This window comes from Astyanax mexicanus, chromosome 1, assembly GCF_023375975.1.
Source record: "Astyanax mexicanus isolate ESR-SI-001 chromosome 1, AstMex3_surface, whole genome shotgun sequence".
Taxonomy (NCBI): Eukaryota; Metazoa; Chordata; class Actinopteri; order Characiformes; family Acestrorhamphidae; genus Astyanax; species Astyanax mexicanus.
This window is the reverse complement of record NC_064408.1, coordinates 37,213,300-37,220,855: the sequence shown is the minus strand read 5'-3', so window position 1 is coordinate 37,220,855 and position 7,556 is coordinate 37,213,300.

Sequence of the window (7,556 nt, the reverse complement as noted above, 5' to 3'; positions counted from 1 at the left end):
TCTGATTTTAGCCGATCTGATTCAGGAGTTTAGGGTTAAGCAGTTTATCAGAGCTGTGTGTGGATGAAACTGGTGAAACCGGTGAAACTGCTCGCTTACAGGAAGCTGCAGTTCCTCATCCAACCACTAGTCGGAGCTGCAGCAGCAGCAGCACAAGCCCCGCTGTCTTTACTCAGTCACAGAGCTACAGCCCAGCCACGGGCTACAGGGCTCAGCTGAGCCAGTCTGGAGCGTTTTTTTTTTTTTTACAGTTTTCTTAAGTTCTTCCGTGTATGAAATAAAGGTTTTAACCCCACTAACCGGATAATACAGCTCTCTACAGTTCATCTTTCAGCCCAAGCAGCTAACAGCAGCAGTTTAGAGCAGCCGTCACGGAGTCACTGCTGGGATTACATTATAAACAGGTCAGTTAGTGCGCTGCTAACCTCAGGATGTTTATAACTACGGAGTTTAGTGGACACACCACGGCTACAAGGTTAGACTGTTGAAGGCTGCTGAAGACTATTAAAAGGTTATTGAAAGGGTTATTGGGGGCAGAAATCAGTAAAGGCTGGTTTGATAAGTGATCCTTTGCTGTGGTGAAACTGCGACTAACGCTGTCACAGTGATGTTTATTAACGTCATTAAAACAGATTTTGTCTGGTATTGTCTTATAAATATTTACACACAACTTATATCTCTCCTAAAAAGTGTTTATTTTGGTCAGTAAGACTCTTGTGTTTATTTACTATCAGTGTAAATTACCAGTGTTTGCTTTGGCGTGGATGTAATTAGAGGAAACACGTAGTGTGGCACATTGCTACGTCATCATATAATGGACTAGTTCAATGCAAGCAGCGGAGGGGGGTATGTGTGTTTGGACAATTAGTATTTAGACATTAATTCAGTATTCTACTGATACATTTTTTTTATAGAAATATGTTTTTTTCTTTACTTTACATACGTAACAAATTAACATTGTTATTGGTGTATTTACTGTAGCTGGGATGGTCAGATTTGGTCGAGGCCCTAGGCAAATGCCTAGGTTTGCCTAATTAAAGAACCGCCTCTGCATAGAGAGATAAACCTTATCAACTTTCAGTGGAAGAGTTTATTTCAGGTCAGTATGAAGAATTTCTCTTGGTCCATTCATTAAGGTTTTTAAATAATATAAATAAATAGAATCAAAATAGAAAGTTAATAAAAAAAAACATTTAATGTGAATGAATTCAATTTAAAATGTAAACTAAAGAAATACAAAAATAACAATAACAATGAACGGAAAGCTGCTTTATTAAAATACTTACAGCTGGTGCCTGTCTGATGAATATGAACTGGTAAAGAGTTCCTCCTAGTTGCTTCTTCCATAGAATGTATAATAAAACAGCAATAGAGAAACGCACAGCACGATTTTGAAACTATTCTGTCAGTGTCTGTCCAGAGAGACATTCTTGCATTAAAAATATTGCAAACTACTTAATGCTAGGGCTGCAACTAATGATTATTTTAGTAGTTGACTAATCTGATAATTATTTTTTAGTTTAGTCGATTAGTCAGTGATTATTTCTGCCATGTCCTCCATCTCTAAAAATGACAGAAACAGCTAAACATGAGATTTAAAAGGCCTTTAAATATCTTGACGTTGTTTAAACCTGAAAAGTGCTTATATTTACTGAGTAAGTAATACTGTTGTGTTTGGGCACTTTTGGAGTTGAGCGTAAATTGTGTGGGTGAGCCATTTACCCATCTCTTATTGTGCTTTTGTTTCCAACACTTTGTGTAATGCAGTACTGTTACAAATTAACGATTAGTTAACAATGAAATTTGTAGTCAATAAATTTAAATAATCAACATTGTCGATTATATTGTTGCAGTGCTACTAAATATATTGAAATGAAGAAAAAAGAAAGAAATAAACAGGGAGCAATGTGTAATTGAACAGTTACTATTAGATATTTTCTCTGTGTTTTGCATGGGTTAGTACTCTGGTTGCAGTGTTTTGTACAGGCTGTAGTCTGTCAAGTGTGGCTTTAGGTAACCCAGTACTTAGCGCATTACAGTGGTCTAGACATAAAAAAAAAACAAAAAACAAAAGCCTGGTCCAGCTTCTCAGAATTGCAGTTTAACAAAATGTCTAACTCTTGCTCTCTCAATCTCTCATTCTTTCTACATGTGTGTGCATGTGTCAAAAAATGAATTAAACATATTGAACTTCAGGGACATTAATCTGACCAGTAAGAAAGCTTAAGCACTGTGTAGCTCATTCGGCATTAGCCAAAGAACACCAGAATAGGCAGTTCCACGGTTGGTGTCCTGTTTTCTTCACAAGTGGGAGCATGTTTACACTGAGCACATGTGACAGATGAAAAAGGGTCTGGAGAAGCTGTGGTGAATGCTATGCTGCCTGCCGCATCATCCAGCCTGACCAATTAGGTGGTAGGTCAGTGATGGCCAGCAGTATGCTGAATACTTTAAGTTACCTATATGAAATTCTCAGAGCCATTGTCAGATTGTGGCTTTATGTGGCGATACGAGTGTGTAGGCAGTTTCTGGACTAGATGCCACTGACCCCAGACCTGTGTCCAGAGGTGTCAAGAAATGAAGTGCAAACACTTTGTTGCCTTACTTTAATGAGCAATCAGTAGGAAATGAGAGTTAGTGTGTGAAATGGCTACAGCAGTCCAATTTTAAAACACCAGAGATGTTTTTTTTTGCCACTTTTCCACCAATAAAACTCTGGTTCTTGAACCAGTTCTGTTCGCAATTAAAAGGGCTGTGATGCTTTTAAGTGAACCAGCTCACGTTTCCATCTGTTTTAGTGGAACCATCAAAATGTCACATCATATGTCATCAACAGAGAATCTTGTATTCTTCTGTTCCTGCTGCAAACAACCCTTTCTGATTCCAGGACCTTTTTTTTTTTTTGGAAACACAGTGAAACGGTTCAAAATTAGGTTCACAAACCAGAACGTGCCGGTTCCACGTCAGTGAAAAAGTGCTAAGAAAATTGTCAGTCCCATTTTACAGCCACTAGGTGGTAGAATTGCACTGGCAGAGTTAAACTACTGTCTGAAGATCATCAGGACAGCATGACTGTAGGTATTATAAGCCCATGCTCTGTAAAATATCATCAACAGAATTAATTAAACAGTTTGAGTTAAATTCATCCTGCATTGATATTGGTATGCTATTACAGTAATATATAGGGTAATATATGCATTAATAATGATAGCTATCAATATTTAATACAGTATATGCCTTTTGTCATACCTGCTGTATATTTACATAACTGAAAAATAAATAAAAATTAAGAGATGGACGCCTGTTACCACATAAAGTACATTTGTAGGTTAAATATTTACAAGTTAATTATTTGCAGTTGTAAATAATTTATAATAAGCATTTAACCACAATTTGGGATACATTTTATTAGACATTTATTCTGAATGAGAAATATAGTAGGTACTTAATAATGTTTAATTTAGTTTAAATATGCTTTTTATTTTGTATCCTTTTCTGGTTTAAATTTTGTTTTGAATTTTTTTTTTTTTTTAGAGAACTTATTTTAGAGTCAAAGTTATTTCAGAGTAATGGAAAGTTAAATGTCTTTAATTATCTCTCTTTACTTCTTTTACTTTTCCTCCTTTGTCTCTGAATTGTGTAAAAAAAAAATACTGCTAAAATTCACAGCGTCTTGTGTGAGGAGTTCAATATATTTCACCTGAAGGTGTAAAAAATTCCACACATCAGAGCTGTGAAGCAGCGAGACTAAAGCATCAGGTGTGTTATATAGAGTTCACTCTTTAGGTTAAAGCAAAATGCAGGTAAAACTCTGCACACTGTATTATATAGTGTGGAAAAGTCTCTTTTTTCTGTACAAAAAACAACAATATAGTACAGATATAACTGCTATAAAATCTACATAAAATACTGTATTATTAGGAAAGAAAGCTGTCCGGTATACTGCACTGTACGTAACAGGTACAGTTTAAGGCAGGTGATACAATAATACAGTAATAAAAGTTCATTTTGTAGGACTTATACGCAATATATGCAAACTGAACCCTATTTTTTTTTCAATAGGTCTCACCACTGGGGGTGACGGGTAACTTAGTAAAGCTATGCTAAGTAAACAAAACTGTAATTCTTAAAAATATATATATATTTTAAAGGTAAACGAGTACTGGTTGTTAATCTACAAAGAATTCTTTCCTGAAAACTGTTTATTTGGGTGAGTAAAATGCTTCTGTTTATTTACAGCTAGCTTAGATTTCCAGATTTCCACTAAGGCTGGGTGCAGCAATATTAGCATTAGTGGCTAACAGTAAACTCAACCCAACAGCAGTACAATGAGGAGCCCTGAGTGTTCTGGTAAGCCAGGGTGATATTAGCTAAAGTATCATCCCACGTAGCTTGTTTTGACACAATAAACATGCAGACTACAGTCCAATATACTCACCTCTGAACGGCAAAAGAGCTAGCGCATAGCGCGGTTAGCAGGTAATGTTAATGCTGCTCCAGCAGAGCTAGTCGGGGTTAGCACGGGCTACAGGCCGTAAAATACTCACCTCTGAACAGAGAAAGAGCTAGCACTTAGCACGGTTAGCGGCTATTGCTAATACATCTCCAGTCTCAGTGCTGGAGAACTAAACTGAAACTCCTGTATAACTCTGTACTTCAGCAGATTGGCTTTACTGCTCTTTACAACCTGACCGGCAAAATGTATACATAAGGCGCACCGGATTATAAGGCACACTGACAATGTTTGGGGAAAATTAAAGGAATTTAAGTGCACCTTATAGTCAGAAAAATACGGTATAGTATTTATTAAAGGTCTAATCAATTGTGTGTATCCTTTAGATCTTTTAAAGCTCATCAATAGTGTAGTGCTGTAGCACAGGATTACACAACACTCTACTGGGGACTGTGTTACACACACGCACACACACGTCAATATGTGTCAAGGTGAACTTGAATAGAACTTCCTGAGAGCTGTTCATTATCTGTGAAATAAAAGATTGAAAGCGTTCTCTCCCTTATTCCCTCATCTACACACACACGCACACACACACACACACACACTTCCTCTCATTTGCATGGATAAGAGGTCTCTTGTAGCTCACTGAGAGGAAAACCAGGGTGTGTTTAATATAACACAAAGTGTGTTTAATTAATGAAGGGTGGTTAATTAAAAGCTAATATTGCAAAAACAATCACCTTAATCCCAGTGTGTAGGTCCTACTGAGAGTGAGAAAGAGAAGGAGGGGGCAGGAGGACAGAGAAAGAGAGCAAGACAGGGAGAGAGTGAGAGGAGGAAAGGGAGTGAGAGAAAGCGTGAACATACATACTATATGCATTTCTTGGATGTGAGTGGTAGTGGGTTTATTGCTATGTCCACATTGCTGCCTGGTTAAGGTAAACCACTCTTTTAAGTGGTTAAATTACACATTTTTAAATCATTCTTAAAGTTTTAAAGAGTTGAATTTAGGTACTTCAACAATTCATTGGGTGGATGCATACATGACAGAAATTAAAAATAAAAATTAAAAGTGATTTTCTGAGGAAATATCATTTCTGTGTAGTCTGATATCAATCATGACTAGTCAGAATAATAGTCAAAATGTCGTTTCTTTTATATTTAAAATGACAAAATGTAAATTTGCAAAGCAGACATTATTTGTATTTTAAAATACATAAAACATTAAATAAAACATACATGTATGCTTTATAGTCTGTATTATTTATTACTATTATATAAACTGTAACTGTCCATAAATAAAAAATATCAATTATTATAAAGAATAATTATTTATTAATGCAATTAAGTTCTAACTTTACAATAAGAAAAGCATCCCAACAGATGCCATTCAACCTGATAAGAAATCTCATGAGAAAAGATTCACTAAATTATCATCGTATTAACCTTTACACACTGACTCACTTTATGCACTGACAGACACACACACACACACACTCAAACACCTGCAGGAGGTTAAATGTATGCAGATCCCACTGTTCAAAATCCTTAGGAGTTTCAGCATTCCTCATTATTATTAATAAACACACCTCAGTCTTATTCAGGTTAAAAGCTAGTCTTGTTCAGCAGCAGGTCTGTCGTAACACTTGATGCAGAAATGTAAAGACTGTTTTGATCTATTTATTGGGCTTATGCTGTTCCTTAATGGCATATATATATATATATATATATATATATATATATATATATATATATATATATATATATATATATATATATATTATTAGTTGTTGTACAATATTATCCCAATTTTTTTGTCACAGTTGACAGTTTTGTTAATAAAATATATACCAGGAAAAACATAAGCAGGATTAAAATACTAATTAAATCAGTACCTACCAAAGGCTAAAACACCTGACAGACTTTCAAACCAATGAGAACACAGCATGGGCGATCCTGAAACCCGAGTCTGCACAGTAGAGACCAACACTACCACCTACCCCTCCAGCCTAACAAGAATTGGAACACCCTACCACTAGACATTCACACACACAACAGAGGGTTAGGGTTAAGTTGCAGAGATAAAATGGGATTGGGCGTAACTGTCCCTTATGTTGTGAGAGTGTGGCTTTTGGGTTTCTGTGTCTTCGGCTTTAAGTATGGTGAACCTTTTTATGTCCTGAGCTCCACATCTTCTTACCTGCTCCAGAGAAATTCAGCCAACTCCAGTGTTGATCTAGCTTCACTCCAGCAGCGCTTTACAAGCAAGCCAGAGTCACGTTTCCCTTAACGGCTGTTGACTGCATGGTGAAGCCTACAGGAAGTGTTCTATTGAGAAGAAACCTTTCTCTCCTCAGAGAGACCTTTTCATTCCGCTTCATTTAGACCTAACGACCTGTACTGCCCCAAAACGCCAGGGTAACGGCCGAGCACCTGTTCAGGTAACCCACCGAGCGCAGGTGGAAAGGTTTAGATTACTGAACCAAAATAATTGCTAATCACATACACTGCTGAGACAAACACCTGCACACACACAAGGCCAAGGTTATGTGTGTGTGTGTGTGTGTGCAAGTGACCACTACATCTTTCATCTATCTTAAAAACATTTAGTATAATACTTTAAAATAACATATCAGAATATTTAATTTTTTATTATTTTATTAAAATATGATTCCAAATAATAATTCTATTAGTGTCTTATAAGGGTGGACAAAAAGGCCCTAAAATAATATCAGGATATTTCATGGTATTGTTGCGATAACAATACTCTTGGCAATAAGACAAACAATGAAATAAAACAAAAATATTTCAAGAATTCACTACTGCAACAAAATGAAAATTGAATTATACATTTTATTATTGTATACAATATGATTTGGCACACCCCTAACTGAGATATTAAAAATAAAAATGTTATCAGATTTGTAACAAAAGTCAATGATTCAGAATGTCCTGATACTAATATTGCACTCCAAATATCTCCACATATCCAGGATTAAAGTAAAATAAATGATACTGGACAGATATAATCTGTCTCTAGTAGACATGTAATGGGAAATGAACAAAGTGTGCATTTTTCTTTTGCTAACAACAGTAAAAA